The following is an 18,159-nucleotide window of genomic DNA, read 5'->3' as shown; positions in this document are numbered from 1 at the left end:
ATGGCCGGTGACTCGGGGCCTTCTAGTAGCTTCCGCTCCACGACGGCGGTGCTGGTCCCATGCGTGTGACCGTGCCTTCGGGTTTCTTGGCCAGAGGACCTGAAATCCCCAGCCTGACGGATTCTGCTGCTGGGTAGGAGTTAGTCCCCACAGCCTCGGACTCCGGGTCCGGTAAGAAATCTTCTCAGTCAGGGCGAGCTCTGCAGCTGCCAGCCCCTGACTCTTTGTAACACTGCTCCCACAGAGCTCCTGTTGTTTCTTCCTATGCTGCTTCTCTTCTCTACTTCTGGCATGGCCCAGGAGCTGGGCCCAGCCGGAGCCACAGCTCCCTGTCAGCCCTCCTGGCTGAACTCTCCCTCTGAACTCCCTAACCCTGCCTCAGCCCCAGGTTTATATAGGGGAAGTCCTTCCCCTCCCAGGACTGGGCAGGAGGTGTGGCATGCATAGGATTCCTGACCAAGAGACCTCCCACCTGCTCTCAGACATAACATTGCTGTTACTGTGGAAACCAGACCCCTGGGGTGCCACATTCCCCCCTAGTGAAATTTAGTACTCCGGGACTAAACATATTTTTAGAAAAACATAACAAGGTATAAACAATAATAATACAATAAGAAAAACACATAAAGATGGTTACGGCGTGTCCGCAACCGGGTGCAGTCTTTGAAGAAAAGCAAGGTGTCCATTTCACCAAAACAGGGAGACGTAACCAGGTAGGGGTCTGTCCTGCCCCGAGTCCTAAACAGTCTTTTAGTCCATTCCTGGGTTACGCTCCAACCAATTGTACAAGGATTCCCGGTAAATCCACCAAGGACTCCTAAAAATAACTAGAAACACATAATTATTTACAGGATATGGCTGCTCTCAGTCCTCGGCCAGTGGGGATAAGGAATGGCTGCTCACAGTCCTCAGCCTGGTAAGGGATAGGGGATGGCTGCTCACAGTCCTCAGCCTGGTAAGGGATAGGGACACACGGGGAACAATTCACTAATCCCAACGGGGACCATATTTTAATTAGCAGCAGTCCTTGTACCCTTACGGGTAACTATTTACAGCTCTTTATTCACGCTACTTCCCTTCAGTAGCTATGTCCTCTTTGTGCTCCCTCCTGAGGGTAGTCCTCAGACCCGTCCGGGTCCTCTTGGCTTTCCTCGTATTGGTAGTACTGCAGCTCCTCCTCGGTTAGCTGGGTTAGTATCTCTGCGACAGTCCTCCTCCCAGGTGGCCAGGACTTTACCTCCCTTTGGGCTGCCCCGGTTAATTGGGCCACCAGGATGCCCACTTTTTGCTCCTCTGTGAGGGGGTACACCTGGAAGAGGCTATCCAGCTTTTCTCTAAAGTCATGCAGGGTATGTGACTCCCCTGAGTACTGGGGTAGCCAGGCTGCCCCCGGGATATAGGGCATGGTGAAAGGCATGACCGCAACAGCGGTGGCGCTGGCGGGGGTTGAAGCGGTGAAGCTCTCCTCCGTATCCGACATCCTTCTCCCCCCTAGTGGACCGTGGCCTACCTTGCGATGATCCTCTTCCATAGGCCGCGGCTCCGCAGTGGATCGTCAGGGTTGAGGACCTTCCGTCGCGCTCCTGTGACGTCGGCGTCTGCTGGGCTCCTTCCAGGACCTTACGCAACGTCCGGACGTGAGGCGGGGCTTCAGTTCTCGCGCGCTTTCGGAGTCCACGCCCCTCTTCTTCCCGCGCGGCGTCCTCAAGATGGCGTCCAATGGCGGGAAAACTCCACGTATGGCGGGAAGAAGGCCGAAGATGGCGCCGGATGGCGGGAAAACTCCACCGATGGCGGGAAGGAAGCGGAAGATGGCGCCGGATGGCGGGAATCTTCACCACTGGTAAGTTTGAACAGTCTTTTTCAGGCACGCAGTACCCGGTGGTTGCGGGCACGAAATCCTGCCGACTACGCCAAAAGTTGACGCGCCCCTGGGCCTTCTGTGTCGTGCGGCATCGCGTGCACGGGGGCTTACCCGGAGCCGGATCAGATGGGGGTAGTAGTCTCGTGGCGGTGACCCGGTCCGTGCCCAGGGAGTCAAACTAAGTGGCGAGTCTATTAGCAGTAGATGTTGGATGACTACGCCACCCGTTGAATGCAGCTTTGGAGCTGCCGCTGCAGGGCAGACCGCTGAGGCCGGTGGAAGGATGGTGCAGCGGGGATGGTATAACCCCCAACGGGAGGGGTATGGCCTCAGGGCAGCCGACGTGGATGATGGGGGTAGCAGGAACCACTCAGAGACGATGCGTGTAGTTCAGGGTCTTTACTGGTGACAAAGATAGACCCTCCCGGAGTACTTGCTAGCGATCGGGGCCTGGTCAGTCCTTGAGCAGATGGGATCTCCCCTGGCCAGGCGGAGTTGTAGGCCTCCCAAACTAACGATACTCTTCTGGCTACCTTGCTAGAAGCGAGTATAAGTAGCCCACGTCCCTGAGTGTACCGTGTGGTGCTCACCCGTATGGCCGGTGACTCGGGGCCTTCTAGTAGCTTCCGCTCCACGACGGCGGTGCTGGTCCCATGCGTGTGACCGTGCCTTCGGGTTTCTTGGCCAGAGGACCTGAAATTCCCTGCCTGACGGATTCTGCTGCTGGGTAGGAGTTAGTCCCCACAGCCTCGGACTCCGGGTCCGGTAAGAAATCTTCTCAGTCAGGGCGAGCTCTGCAGCTGCCAGCCCCTGACTCTTTGTAACACTGCTCCCACAGAGCTCCTGTTGTTTCTTCCTATGCTGCTTCTCTTCTCTACTTCTGGCATGGCCCAGGAGCTGGGCCCAGCCGGAGCCACAGCTCCCTGTCAGCCCTCCTGGCTGAACTCTCCCTCTGAACTCCCTAACCCTGCCTCAGCCCCAGGTTTATATAGGGGAAGTCCTTCCCCTCCCAGGACTGGGCAGGAGGTGTGGCATGCATAGGATTCCTGACCAAGAGACCTCCCACCTGCTCTCAGACATAACATTGCCGTTACTATGGAAACCAGACCCCTGGGGTGCCACATATATACACCACCCTAACAGCCCAGGACAAAATCCTATGGATAGTATGCTGCAAAGATATAGATAGTGACAGCCAGGGACTAATTGTAGGAGTTGGTGCCTCTGTGGAAGATTAGGTTGCAGAAGGAAATTGCAAATAGCATTAGGAGGAATAAATCAATGTGATGTGTTAGTAACACTGACGTCAGGATGTGATCAGGTGTCATAAAAACCAGGACGGGACAGAAATATATTTACGGTAAATGTGTTAAACGTGGACATCCAAATGCACATCGCACATGGCGTCACTTTTAGTACGAGGGACATGTTACAGCTTTTATCTATCCATCTAGATATATCTTCTAATATTATACTGGACACACAGAGATAACAGAGTTTTGTTTGTTGAATTATAACACTTGTACATATCGATCTATCTATCTATTATCTATCTGACTATATATATATATATATATATATATATATATATATATATATTGTTCAAAAAAATAAAGGGAACACTTAAATAACACATCCTAGATCTGAATGAATGAAATATTCTCATTGAATACTTTGTTCTGTACAAAGCTGAATGTGCTGACAACAAAATCACGCAAAAATCATCAATGGAAATCAAGTTTATTAACCAATGGAGGCCTGGATTTAGAGTCACCCCCAAAATTAAAGTGGAAAAACACACTACAGGCTGATCCAACTTTGATGTAATGTCCTTAAATCAAGTGAAAATGAGGCTCAGTATTGTGTGTGGCCTCCATGTGCCTGTATGACCTCCCTACAACGCCTGGGCATGCTCCTGATGAGGTTGCGGATGGTCTCCTGTGGGATCTCCTCCCAGACCTGGACTAAAGCATCCGCCAACTCCTGGACAGTCTGTGGTGCAACGTGACGTTGGTGGATGGAGCGAGACATGATGTCCCAGATGTGCTCAATCGGATTCAGGTCTGGGGAACGGGCGGGCCAGTCCATAGCTTCAATGCCTTCATCTTGCAGGAACTGCTGACACACTCCAGCCACATGAGGTCTGGCATTGTCCTGTGACACGCCCCCTGAGCCGTGGGGTACCCGGTGCCTGGCCCGTGGATGCTGGGGAATGTCACAGTGGTGGTGACCCGGTCCGTGACCCAGCGCGGTCAATAAAAAGGGGTTATTTACAGGGGATTATAGTTTATAAAGTTTGTGACGCCACCTGTGGAATGCGGCTAAATGGAGCCGCCACTGCGGAGCCGTCCTCTGAAGCTGATGTTACTGCAGCAGGGATGGTGTGGCTCTCCACAAGTAGAACTTAGCTCCAGGGTAGTGTAGATGTTGGAGGTTGTGCAGGGCGTTGTAGTGCAGGGGTTGATGGCGCAGCAAGAAACACAAAGACCAGGAAGTGCAGTCCCAGGGTCTTTACTCACAGTTGTTGCAGTCCAGATTACAGGGATCCATGTAACTGCCCTCGTCGTCCTGTGTTTACTCAGGGAGGGGTTCGGTCTACCCAGGGCCGGCGTCAGCACCCGGCGCACCCGGGCAAATGCCGGGGCCCTGAGCAGGCAGAGGGGCCCACTGGCGGTCGCGTACCGCGCTGGGCTATGGGCGGAGGAGAGCGGTGTCAGCGCCCGCCCTTCTCCGCCGCTTGCTCAGGGCCCCGGCAGCTGGATACTTACCTCTCCCCGTGCCTCCGCAGATCCGCTGTCTTCCTGCTCTGCGCTCCCTGTGACGTCTCAGGTCAGAGGGCGCGGTGACGTCTTTTCACCGCGCCCTCCCCTGAGCCGTCACAGGGAGCGCTGAGCGGGAAGACACCGACAACGCTGGCGTTCAGACCCAAGCAGCGGGCAGCGGGCAGCAGGTGAGGAGAAGGGAGGTGAGTATTTGATTTTTTTTTTTTAATGTATGGAGGCATGGGGCAGCATAAAGAGAAGGGGGGGCATCCTGCATAGGGCATTATAAAGAGGGGGGGGGGCATCCTGCATGGGGCATTATATAGAGGGGGGGGTGACATCCTGCATGGGGCATTATAAGGTGGGGAACAGCCTGCATGGGGCATTATAAAGGGGGGGGGCAGCCTGCATAGTGCATTATGTGGGGGGGAACAGCCTGCATGGAGCATTATAAGGGAGGACAGCCTGTATGGGGCATTATGTGGGGGGTAACAGCCTGCATGGAGCATTAAAAGGGGGGGGGCCTGTATGGGGCATTATGTGGGGGGGAACAGCCTGCATGGAGCATTATAAGGGGGGGCAGCCTGTATGGGGCATTATGTGGGGGGTAACAGCCTGCATGGAGCATTAAAAGGGGGGGGCCTGTATGAGGCATTATGTGGGGGGGAACAGCCTGCATGGAGCATTATAAGGGGGGGCAGCCTGTATGGGGCATTATGTGGGGGGTAACCGCCTGCATGGAGCATTAATAGGGGGGGGGCCTGTATGGGGCATTATGTGGGGGGGAACAGCCTGCATGGAGCATTATAAGGGGGGCAGCCTGTATGGGGCATTATGTGGGGGGTAACAGCCTGCATGGAGCATTAAAAGGGGGGGGGGCTGTATGAGGCATTATGTGGGGGGTAACAGCCTGCATGGAGCATTATAAGGGTGGGGCAGCCTGTATGGGGCATTATGTGGGGGGTAACAGCCTGCATGTAGCATTATATGGGGGCCAGTATCCTGTATGGAGAGTTATAAGGGGACCGGTATCCTGTATGGAGCTTTATAAGGGGACCGGTATCCTGTATGGAGCGTTATATGGGGGGCCAGTATCCTGTATGGAGTTTTATAAGGGGACCAGTATCCTGTATGGAGCGTTATATGGGGGCCAGTATCCTGTATGGAGCTTTATAAGGGGACCAGTATCCTGTATGGAGCGTTATATGGGGGCCAGTATTCTGTATGGAGCCTTATATGGGGGCCAATATTCCGTATGGAGCCTTATATGGAGGCCAGTATTCCGTATGGGGCCTTATATGGGGGCCAGTATTCCGTATGGAGCCTTATATGGGGGCCAGTATTCCGTATGGAGCCTTATATGGGGGCCAGTATTCCGTATGGAGCCTTATATGGGGGCCAGTATTCCGTATGGAGCCTTATATGGGGGCCAGTATTCCGTATGGAGCCTTATATGGAGGCCAGTATTCCGTATGGGGCCTTATATGTGGGCCAGTATTCCGTATGGGGCCTTATATGGGGGCCCGTATTCCGTATGAAGCCTTATATGGGGGCCAGTATTCCGTATGGAGCCTTACATGGGGGCCAGTATTCCGTATGGGGCCTTATATGGGGGCCAGTATTCCGTATGGAGCCTTATATGGGGGCCAGTATTCCGTATGGAGCCTTATATGGGGGCCAGTATTCCGTATGGAGCCTTATATGGGGGCCAGTATTCCGTATGGAGCCTTATATGGGGGCCAGTATTCCGTATGAAGCCTTATATGGGGGCCAGTATTCCGTATGGAGCCTTATATGGGGGCCAGTATTCTGTGTGGAGCGATTCACCGGTTTCTGAGCTATTGTGGAATTTACAATAGATATCACTCATGTAATGTAAGAAGTGAAATCTTTGCATTGTACTATATATATATATATATATATATATATATATATATATATATATATTTCTCCGCTGTATCTCTGCATCATGAATCGTGGTATGTGTTAAAGGGGCCCACTGAGACTCTTTCGCCCGGGGCCCAGAAAAACCTGGAGCCGGCCCTGGGTCTACCCCCAGGTAGCTCCGGAGTACTTAGCAGGACCCCCTTCTGTCTGTCCTCGCTCTCTGGCCTTCTTCCTGCACCTCACACCTAGTATCTCCAATCCAGTACCCGCGGGCCTTGGCGGGCGACGTCTGTTCCGTCCCCTGGGTCCTATGTGGCTACCTTCTCGGTGAGACTGGCGTGGACTTGTGGCTACAGGACATAAAGTACTGCAGCCTCCGGTTTCTAGTTGGGCATAAAGTCCTCCGCTAGTTGAGGGACCGGTTCCCTTTTGATGGCCTGACCCCAACACCGCCTGGCCGATGCGGGCTAACGGGTGGCCTTCTGCGCGGCCCGTACCCCTGGGGTCCTTTCCTGATTCCTGGAGCCTTTCTCCTGCTCCCTCTCCTCTCTTCTCTCCTTCTCTTCAGACTTGGGCCTCACTGGATAGGCCCGCCTCTGGAGCAGAGCTCCTGCAGAGCCTCTGCTCCCCTCACTTTCCTCCTCTTGACTGATCTGTCTTTCTAAGATGGCTTCCCAATTTATATCTTCCTCTCATGTGCTCCCCTAAGCTACTTCCTCCACCCACACCCACTACATGGTTCCCCCTCTCTGGGTTCCCCCCACTCCAGCCAGGAAAGGGGCTCAGCAAGCATCAGAGACATCTTGCCCCTCCTGCTGGCCTGGAGTGGTGTGTTGGATGCAGGTGTTAGGGTCCTGAGCCGTACTCCTTCCTTACCTGAGAATGAGATGCCACATCTCTGGCTGAGATGCAACACCTCTGTGGCGACCGAACCCTCAGGGGCGCCACATACCCCCCTGGTAAAACACAGCACGTCCGCGGGCTGGAACAGAGTAAAAACAATTTTAAAGACATGCAAAATTTTAGATGCATCACATAGAAGATTATAAACATAACACCTTTTCTTCCCTTTATGGGAGGCACATTTTCTTGAACATTTCAGGTTACTATATCAAAACATTATAAGACTTGTTAAATAACATTTTCCTTCACCTATAAAACATCTTCCAGACAAAACATTTTTCATATAAACTGTTCCTTAACAGGTTACATCACGATCTGCAACCAGGTGTCCCTTTTCTTTAGTAAGGTGCAAACTAGCAAACTTGAGTATGAGGGACCCGTCCGAAAACCCTCAACGTACGCCTTGGGCGTGGCTGCAGGGCATAGGTGATCCGGTCGTTGGACCACGTCTTCAGCCACGCCAAACGGGTTTTTATTCTGAGGTCATTGTTGTGCAGATATAAAACCAATAAGGGGCACTTTAGGAAGTGCAACTATTTACAAGATCAGTTCTTGGATGCTCACAGTCCTCAGCCTGTCAGTTCCTTGTACCCTTTCCGGGTAATTATGGAAACACACTCATAACTTTTTTCCAGTTCACACCAACATTGCTGTACCCTTACGGGTAACTAACTATATACAATACAGTTCAAAGGAAGCAGTTCGATAGTGGTGGTCCCTCCTGGGAAGCACCTGTCCACAATAGGCTGGCCCAGCCGGGTCTTCAGCGCTGTAGGGTGAGGAACTGCTCCCTTTCCCCACCCGGCGGACATTCAGGGCATACCAGCCCCTTTCACCTCTGTGTCTGGTGTAGGTGACGTAATCACCCGGGTACATGTTCCGGTCCGGGTGACCTTCTTTTAGGTGGGACTCCACGTCCCTCCGGTTCACAAAAAGATCTGTCTCGGACTGCGGGTCCCGGATGAAGCCCCAACCTCCCTCCAGGTTGAACTTCACTACAGTCCCTTCGGCACGGGGACCGTAGGCTGCTCTCTTGTCTTTGCAGGCCTTCTCCTCCATGTTCCGGGACTCCAGCTTCTCCCAACGCACCCGTCGGATGTGCCACTCCCTCTCGAGCTGCTCCAGCTCCCTCCTGCAGTGCTCTTTCCTGCGGGCTGCCTCTGCTTTTGTTTCTTGGGGAAACCCCATGAGGTCTCCCCCAGGGTTGTCCCACTCGAATTGATCCTCCTCACCTCGGGAGACGGCGGAGGGCAGGGGAACCGGTAGGAGTGGGGGCTGCTGGACCTCCACCTCCGCGGACCAATCCCATGGACGGCGTCTACACACCCATTCAGGTGTCGGGGGAGGCGGTTCCCGTAAGGGGCCCAGGAGCGGGCCGGTGTCGCTGGTGCCCGGAGGTGACGGTTCCGGGGCCTGAAGGACGTCTAGGGCGCGCGCGCCCGGGGACAGATGTCCTGGGAGGAGGGTAAGGAAGGGGTCCGTGTCTTCCGCGCCCGGGGGCAGAGGGCCTTGCTGAGGTGTTAGGAGCGGGCCGGTGTCAGTAGCGCCCAGGATCGGCGGTTCCACCAGGAGGCCCAGGAGCAGGTCAGCGGCTCTAGCGCCCGGGACAGGGAGACTCCTCTTACCTTCTCCCGCGGCCGCTCTTGCGCTGCACTCTGCCTCCTGGCGCTGGTCCGGATCCGCCAAGGCTGGGGCGCTGCCTGTACTGGGTAGCGATGTTTGCTGCTGGCTTGCCATCCTTTCCACCATTTCCTTTTTCCAGCTTGTGATAGCATCTTGCTGGGCCCTCTCCATCCTCCGGTTCAGGTCTTCCATCCCGGCGTAGAGGAACTCTGAATCCTCTCGGGACAGCCTGGCAATTAACCCCTCCAGGGTGAGGGGCGCCTCCGGTTGTAACAGGCCGCTGGCAGGGATTCCAGTCTCTCTTCCTTCCATCTTCTTTGCCGGGTATGGTCTGTCTAAATGGGCCCAGACCACACCCTGTCTCCCAGTTTTATTCTTCCTTCTCCCCTTTTTGGGACGGTCCCATGTCTGTTTGCTGTCGGTCACACCCGGGGGCGTCTCCTCCAGACCGATGGACAGGTCCAGGGTTATGGTGTAACGGGTCTGGGAGGCGGAACCTCTGAGCTACTATACAAGGGGGCGGTCCTTGTAAGGGAGCGGGTGGCGACCAGGGAAGACGGGCTGGAAGTCTCAGCAGGTGAACGGGACAGTCTCTGAGTGAACGGGACAGTCTCTGAGTGAACGGGCTGGAGGTCACGGCAAGTGACCGGGGCAGTCTCTAGGTATAGGGTTGGTACGACCTGTGGCGGCTGAAGATATACGTGAGCTCCCAGGTGAGCAGGCGAGAGTCTCTGGATGAACGGGTGGTCACAGCATGTGACGGCGGAGCCTCCAGGAAGACCAGCGGACAGGCGACAGATGAGCGCTCCCAGGTGAGCGGGCAGAAGTCTCTGGACAGGCGGGTGGTCACAGCACGTGACGGCGGAGCCTCCAGGTAGGCTAGCAGGCAGGTAGCAGATGTGCGCTCCCAGGTGAGCGGGCAAGCTGGTCCATAGACAGACTGACAGGAGTTGGAAGGCAGACCGTCGGACCACAGGCAAGCAGGCAGGTAGCTGATGTGCGCTCCCAGGTGAGCGGGCAGGCTGGTCCTTAGACAGACTGACAGGATTAGTAAGGCAGACCGTCGGACCTCAGACTAGCAGGCAGGTAGCAAGTAATCAGGCAGAAATCTGGCAGGTAACTGGCAGGTAACTGGCAACGGGACCTGAGGGCTGAAGCACAGGTGAGACACAGGTGCAAACAACATTGCTCGGGCACCTCCATTTTGGAGGAGGTGCCTTATATATGGTAAAGTCCTCCGGCCATTGGCCGGGGACTCCTTAGGACGGCGCGCGCGGCCCCTTTAAGAGGGAGGGAGAGCGCGCGCGCCCTAAGCACAGTGGCCGGGAAGGAGCGCGCGCTGCCAGCAGAGCGGGAGAGGGACGCCGGACACGGAGCAGAGCGGTGAGGGGAACAGCGTCCCTGCCTAGCAGAGGGCAGGGACGCCGGCACTACAGTACCCCCCCCTTTAGGCCCCCCCTTTTTTAGGCCAGACAGAAATTTAGCAAGGATGAGAGGGGCATGGATGTTCTCCCGGGGCTCCCACGTTCTCTCCTCAGGACCAAACCCCTTCCAATCTACCAGAAAAAAGGTCTTCCCTCTTACCCTTTTGGTAGCAAGAATGTTCTCTACCTCAAACTCGTCCTCAGCGGAAACCGGAGCAGGAGGCGTACCTGTAGACTTGGAAAAAGAGTTAAGCACCACGGGTTTGAGGAGAGATACATGGAAGGAGTTAGGGATCCGTAAGTTGGCCGGGAGTTTCAATTTATAGGCCACCGGGTTGATCTGACTGATGACCTCCAGAGGACCGATGAACCGAGGCCCTAACTTGTAAGAAGGTATCTTGAGTCGAACATATTTAGATGAGAGCCAGACCTTATCTCCTGGACGAAATTGTGGAGGATCCAGGCGTTTTTTGTCAGCGTGTTTTTTCATACGCTCGGATGACAGAAGGAGTGCGGACCGGGTACTCTCCCATATGGAGGAAAATTTGCTAACGAGAGATTCCGCAGCCGGGTTGTCCACAGAGGTGGAGACAGGAAAAGGAATCCGAGGATGCTGACCGAAAACTACAAAAAACGGGGATTTGGAGGAGGATTCGCTCTCGTGATTATTATAAGAGAACTCGGCCCATGGTAGGAGATCCACCCAGTCAGAATGGTGGGCATTAACGAAGTGCCGGAGGTAACTGGTCAGGTTCTGATTGATCCGCTCCACTTGACCATTGGACTGTGGGTGGTAAGCGGAGGAGAAGTCCAGGGTGACGTCTAGTAGTTTACAAGTGGCTCTCCAGAAACGTGAGGTGAACTGTACCCCACGATCCGACACGATGTGGAGGGGCAGGCCATTAAGACGGAAGATATGGCGGATAAAGTCTTTAGCCAGCTCGGGTGCAGACGGGAGGCCTGGCAGGGGAATAAAGTGAGCCATCTTGGAAAAGCGGTCAGCGACCACCCAAATGACCGTACAACCGACAGAGACGGGGAGATCAGTTATGAAGTCCATAGCAATATGCTGCCAGGGGGCAGCAGGCACAGGAAGCGGAAGGAGGCGTCCGGCTGGCAGATGTCTCGGGACTTTGTTGCGGGCGCAGGACACACAGGCAGAAACAAAGTCTATTACGTCCTTGTGCAGGGTAGGCCACCAATAGTGCCGGGCAATAAGCTGGAGGGTCTTTTTCTGACCGGCGTGGCCAGCTAGCTTAGACGAATGGCCCCAGTGTAGGATCTTCTCCCGATCAGGTACTGAAACAAACGTCTTACCGGGAGGGAGACGATTTAGACTCACGGGAGCCACCTGCATTACTCTGGCGGGATCGATGATATGTTTAGGTTCTTCCTCGAGATCGGACACCAGAAAGGATCGGGACAAGGCGTCTGCTTTGACGTTTTTGTCAGCCGGGCGAAAATGAAGAACAAAATCAAAGCGAGCAAAAAACAAGGACCACCGGGCTTGGCGCGGGTTAAGTCTCTGGGCATGCTGGAGGTAAGCCAAGTTCTTGTGGTCAGTGTAAATTATTACCGGATGAAGAGCCCCCTCGAGTAGGTAACGCCACTCCACCAGCGCCAGCTTGATGGCCAATAACTCTCGGTCTCCTATGGAATAGTTGCGCTCAGAAGAGGAGAAGAGTTTGGAGAAGAAGCCACAAGTTACCATTCTCCCGGAAGATGATTTTTGAGTAAGTACCGCTCCGGCTCCAGAGGAGGAGGCGTCAACTTCCAGGAAGAACTGCTTGTTGCCGTCCGGGCGATGCAGCACCGGGGCGGAAGAGAAGGCCTGTTTTAGGGAAAGAAAGGCCTCCTCTGCTTCGGGCGGCCACTCTTTGGGATTAGTACCCTTACGGGTGAGCGCGGAAATTGGGGCAGTCCGGGAAGAGAAGTGTGGTATGAGGAGGCGGTAGTAGTTGGCGAAGCCCAGGAATCGCTGAATGGCCTTCAACCCCTCCGGTCGGGGCCATTTCTCGATGGCAGACAGTTTCTCAGGATCCATTTGTAGGCCGGTCTGAGAGATAATGTAGCCCAGAAACGGAAGCGAGGTCTGCTCAAAGAGGCACTTCTCATATTTAGCGTAGAGATGGTTCTGCCTGAGCCTGAGCAGGACCTGACGAACGTCCCTCCGGTGAGTCTGGAGATCCGGAGAGAAGACCAAGATGTCGTCCAGGTACACCACTACGCAGGAGTAGAGAAGGTCCCGGAAGATGTCATTGACCAACTCTTGAAAGACGGCAGGAGCGTTACAGAGGCCAAAGGGCATTACCAGATATTCATAGTGGCCGTCCCGGGTGTTGAATGCCGTCTTCCATTCATCCCCCTGATGGATACGAACCAGGTTGTACGCCCCACGGAGGTCTAGTTTGGTGAAGATTCTAGCCCCCCTCAGACGATCAAATAACTCCGGAATGAGCGGAAGGGGGTACTTATTCTTCACCGTGATCTGGTTAAGGCCTCTATAGTCTATACAGGGACGGAGAGAGCCGTCCTTCTTTTTGACGAAAAAGAAGCCTGCTCCCGCCGGGGAGGTAGATTTCCGGATGAATCCCCTGGCCAGATTCTCCTCAATATATTCGGACATCGAGCGGGTCTCAGCAGCGGATAATGGATAAATACGCCCACGGGGAGGAGAAGTACCAGGTAACAAGTCGATAGGGCAGTCGTATGGTCTATGAGGGGGTAGTGTCTCTGCTTCCTTTTTATTAAAGACATCAGCATAAGACCAATAAGGGATCGGAAGTCCAGGTAGATTAGCTGGGGTAGGAGAAGGACGGACGGGATGGACGGGAACCAGACAGGTCTTATGGCAGCCCTGTCCCCAGCGAAGGACTTCTCCGGTCTGCCAGTCAAGAACGGGTGCATGTCTCTGGAGCCAAGGTAGACCTAGCAGGAGGGCGTGAGAGAGTCCAGGCAGAACATAGAAGGAGATACTTTCAGAATGCAGCATTCCCACCTGCAGAGTAATGGATTCGGTGATGAGTTGGATGGGGCGTGGTAAGAGCCCCCCATCCACGGCAGCAACAGACAAGGGTACAGCCAGAGGTTTGGTGGGGATGCGGTATTTCTCTACCAGGGACTGTGAGATAAGATTCCCGGCTGCTCCAGAGTCAAGTTGGGCTAGTTCGAAATAACGGTTCTCCCCGTAGACGATTGAAACTGACAACAGCAGGGATGGAGAGGATTTATTCTTGTCTAGGTGGACCTCTCTGAGCGAACCTAGACACAGGCGTTTCCCGACCTCTCCGGGCAGGCACGGATCCGGTGCTCCTTACTGCCACAGTAGAAGCAGGTCCCCTCGGCACGGCGTAAGTCCTGACGGGTCTTGACCATCTTGGTCTGGTCGACCTGCATAGGCTCAGGAGAGTGTACCTGGTAAGAGACAGAAGGAGTGACGGGTTTCTGAAAAGTAGGAGCTCGACGTGGTAATCTCCTCTCACGGGTGACCTCTCTGGCACGCTCCTGGAACCGTAGGTCAATCCGGGTGGCAAGAGTTATTAAATCATCGAGAGTGGTAGGAATGTCCCGACCGGCAAGCTCATCTTTAATACTGCCGGACAGACCCTCCCAGAAGACGGAAACCAGAGCGTCGTTATCCCAGGCCAGCTCCGAGGCAAGGGTACGGAACCGTATGGCGTATTGGCCCACGGTGAGACTTTCCTGACGGAGGCGTAGCAGAGATGATGCGGATGAGGTCTTCCGTCCGGGTTCGTCGAAGACTTTCCGGAAAGCCGTGAGAAAAGCAGGCAAGTTGGATACCAGGGGGTCTCCTCTCTCCCATAGAGGATTTAGCCAGGCCAGGGCCTCCCCGGTGAGATGGGACATGATGAATGCAATTTTGGCCCGGTCGGAGTTAAACTGGTGAGATAATAGTTCAAAGTGCAGGGTGCACTGATTTATGAAGCCCCGAGCCTGGGCGGAGTCGCCTCCGAAGCGAGGAGGTGCAGAAAGCCGGGGTCCGGGGTAAGATACCATGGTATTAGTGGGCAGTGGAGCTGCCGGATTGCGAGACATGGCACTGGCGGAGGTTGCTGGTGGAGCAGTCAGAGTGTCCAGGCGAGTATTGACATTCCGCAGGTGACCCAGAATGGACTCCTGTTGGGACCTTTGACGGGACAGTTCATGACACAGGTCCGAGAGCGAGGGAGCTTGGGTGCCACCGGGTTCCATGGCCCGAGCAAACTGTAACGGGTCTGGGAGGCGGAACCTCTGAGCTACTATACAAGGGGGCGGTCCTTGTAAGGGAGCGGGTGGCGACCAGGGAAGACGGGCTGGAAGTCTCAGCAGGTGAACGGGACAGTCTCTGAGTGAACGGGACAGTCTCTGAGTGAACGGGCTGGAGGTCACGGCAAGTGACCGGGGCAGTCTCTAGGTATAGGGTTGGTACGACCTGTGGCGGCTGAAGATATACGTGAGCTCCCAGGTGAGCAGGCGAGAGTCTCTGGATGAACGGGTGGTCACAGCATGTGACAGCGGAGCCTCCAGGAAGACCAGCGGACAGGCGACAGATGAGCGCTCCCAGGTGAGCGGGCAGAAGTCTCTGGACAGGCGGGTGGTCACAGCACGTGACGGCGGAGCCTCCAGGTAGGCTAGCAGGCAGGTAGCAGATGTGCGCTCCCAGGTGAGCGGGCAAGCTGGTCCATAGACAGACTGACAGGAGTTGGAAGGCAGACCGTCGGACCACAGGCAAGCAGGCAGGTAGCTGATGTGCGCTCTCAGGTGAGCGGGCAGGCTGGTCCTTAGACAGACTGACAGGATTAGTAAGGCAGACCGTCGGACCTCAGACTAGCAGGCAGGTAGCAAGTAATCAGGCAGGAATCTGGCAGGTAACTGGCAGGTAACTGGCAACGGGACCTGAGGGCTGAAGCACAGGTGAGACACAGGTGCAAACAACATTGCTCGGGCACCTCCATTTTGGAGGAGGTGCCTTATATATGGTAAAGTCCTCCGGCCATTGGCCGGGGACTCCTTAGGACGGCGCGCGCGGCCCCTTTAAGAGGGAGGGAGAGCGCGCGCGCGCGCCCTAAGCACAGTGGCCGGGAAGGAGCGCGCGCTGCCAGCAGAGCGGGAGAGGGACGCCGGACACGGAGCAGAGCGGTGAGGGGAACAGCGTCCCTGCCTAGCAGAGGGCAGGGACGCCGGCACTACATATGGCCACAGTTGCAGTGGGTGGGCCGTGCTTTTGGCACCATTCTGGGACCCGGCCCACGATGGGAGGTGATCTCTTACTGTCGTTTGGCTCGCACATAATGGCGCCCCTTCTTCTGGGGCGGGCGCCACATTCAGTATAAAACACAGTCTCTAGGCGCACAGTACCCTGTGATAACGGGCACAAAATCCTGTTCGTGATGCCAAGTATGACACGCCCCGTGGGCCGTGGGGTACCCGGTGCTGGACCGGTGGATGCTGGGGAATGTCACAGTGGCGGTGACCCGGTCCGTGACCCAGGGCGGTCCATAAAAAGGAAGGGGTTATTTACATGGGATTATAGTTTATAAAGTTTGTGCCGCCACCTGTGGAATGCGGCTAAAGGGAGCCGCCGCTGCGGAGCAAGTCCTCTGAAGCTGTTGTTACTGCAGCAGGGATGGTGTGGCTCTCCACAGGAAGAGCTTAGCTCCAGGGCAGTGTAGATGTTGCAGGTTGTGCTGCGCGTTGTAGTGCAGGGGTTGATGGCGCAGCAAGAAACACAGAGACAAGGAAGTGCAGTCCCAGGGTCTTTACTCACAGTTGTTGCGGTCCAGATTACAGGAATCCATGTAACTGCCCTCGTCGTCCTGTGTTTACTCAAGGAGGGGTTCGGTCTACCCCCAGGTAGCTCCGGAGTACTTAGCAGGACCCCCTTCTGTGTGTCCTCGCTCTCTGGCCTTCTTCCTGTACCTCACACCTAGTATGTCCAATCCGGTACCCGCGGGCCTTGGGGGCGACGTCTGTTCCGTCCCCTGGGTCCTATATGGATACCTTCTCGGTAAGACTGGTGTGGACTTGTGGCTACAGGACATAAAGTACTGCAGCCTCCGGTTTCTAGTTGGGCATAAAGTCCTCCGCTAGTTGAGGGACCGGTTCCCTTTTGATGGCCTGACCCCTCCACCGCCTGGCAAAGATGCGGGTGTACGGGTGGCCTTCTGTGCGGCCCGTACCCCTGGGGTCCTTTCCTGATTCCTAGAGCCTTTCTCCTGCTCCCTCTCCTCTCTTCTCTCCTTCTCTTCAGACTTGGGCCTCACTGGATAGGCCCACCTCTGGAGCAGAGCTCCTGCAGAGCCTCTGCTCCCCTCACTTTCCTCCTCTGACTGATCTATCTTTCTAAGATGGCTTCCCAATTTATATCTTCCTCTCATGTGCTCCCCTAAGCTACTTCCTCCATCCACACCCACTACATGGTTCCCCCTCTCTGGATCCCCCCCCACTCCAGCCAGGAAAGGGGCTCAGCAAGCATCAGAGACATCTTTGCCCCTCCTGCTGGCCTGGAGTGGTGTGTTGCATGCAGGTGTTAGGATCCAGAGCTGTACTCCTTCCTTACCTGAGAGTGAGATGCCACATCTCTGGCTGAGATGCCTCTGCGGCGACCGAACCCTCAGGGGCGCCACACCTGCATTAGGAGGAACCCAGGGCCAACCGCACCAGCATATGGTCTCACAAGGGGTCTGAGGGTCTCATCTCAGTACCTAATGGCAGTCAGGCTACCTGTGGCGAGCACATGGAGGGCTGTGCGGCCCTCCAAAGAAATGCCACCCCACACCATTACTGACCCACTGCCAAACGGTCATGCTGAAGGATGTTGCAGGCAGATCGCTCTCCACGGCGTCTCCAGACTCTGTCACGTCTGTCACATGTGCTCAGTGTGAACCTGCTTTCATCTGTGAAGAGCACAGGGCGCCAGTGGCGACTTTGCCAATCCTGGTGTTCTGTGGCAAATGCCAAGCATCCTACACGGTGTTGGGCTGTGAGCACAACCCCCATCTGTGGACGTTGGGCCCTCATACCACCCTCATGGAGTCGGTTTCTAACCGCTTGTGCAGACACATGCACATTTGTGGCCTGCTGGAGTTCATTTTGCAGGGCTCTGGCAGTGCTCCTCCTGGTCCTCCTTGCACAAAGGCGGAGTTAACGGTCCTGCTGCTGGGTTGTTGCCCTCCTACGGCCCTCTCCACGTCTCCTGGTGTACTGGCCTGTCTCCTGGTAGCGCCTCCAGCCTCTGGACACTACGCTGACAGACACAGCAAACCTTCTTGCCACAGCTCTCATTGATGTGCCATCCTGGATGAGCTGCACTACCTGAGCAACTTCTGTGGGTTGTAGAGTCCGTCTCATGCTACCACGAGTGTGAAAGTACAACCAACATTCAAAAGTAACCAAAACATCGTCCAGAAAGCATTGTTACTGAGATGTGGTCTGTGGTCCCCACCTGCAGAATCACTCTTTTATTGAGGGTGTCTTGATAATTGCCAATAATTTCCATCTATTGTCTATTCCATTTGCACAACAGCATGTGAAATTGATTGTCAATCAGTGTTGCTTCCTAAGTGGACAGGTTGATTTCACAGAAGTTTGAATTACTTGGAGTTATATTCTGTTGTTTAAGAGTTCCCTTTATTTTTTTGAGCAGTGTATATATGTATACAATTTATTATTGTTGTCTAAATTAATTTTATGCTAT

Source organism: Phyllobates terribilis, unplaced genomic scaffold, assembly GCF_046119375.1.
Source record: "Phyllobates terribilis strain yellow unplaced genomic scaffold, ASM4611937v1 Scaffold_12__6_contigs__length_324123572, whole genome shotgun sequence".
In the NCBI taxonomy this organism is placed as follows: Eukaryota; Metazoa; Chordata; class Amphibia; order Anura; family Dendrobatidae; genus Phyllobates; species Phyllobates terribilis.
This window is presented reverse-complemented; position numbering follows the sequence as displayed.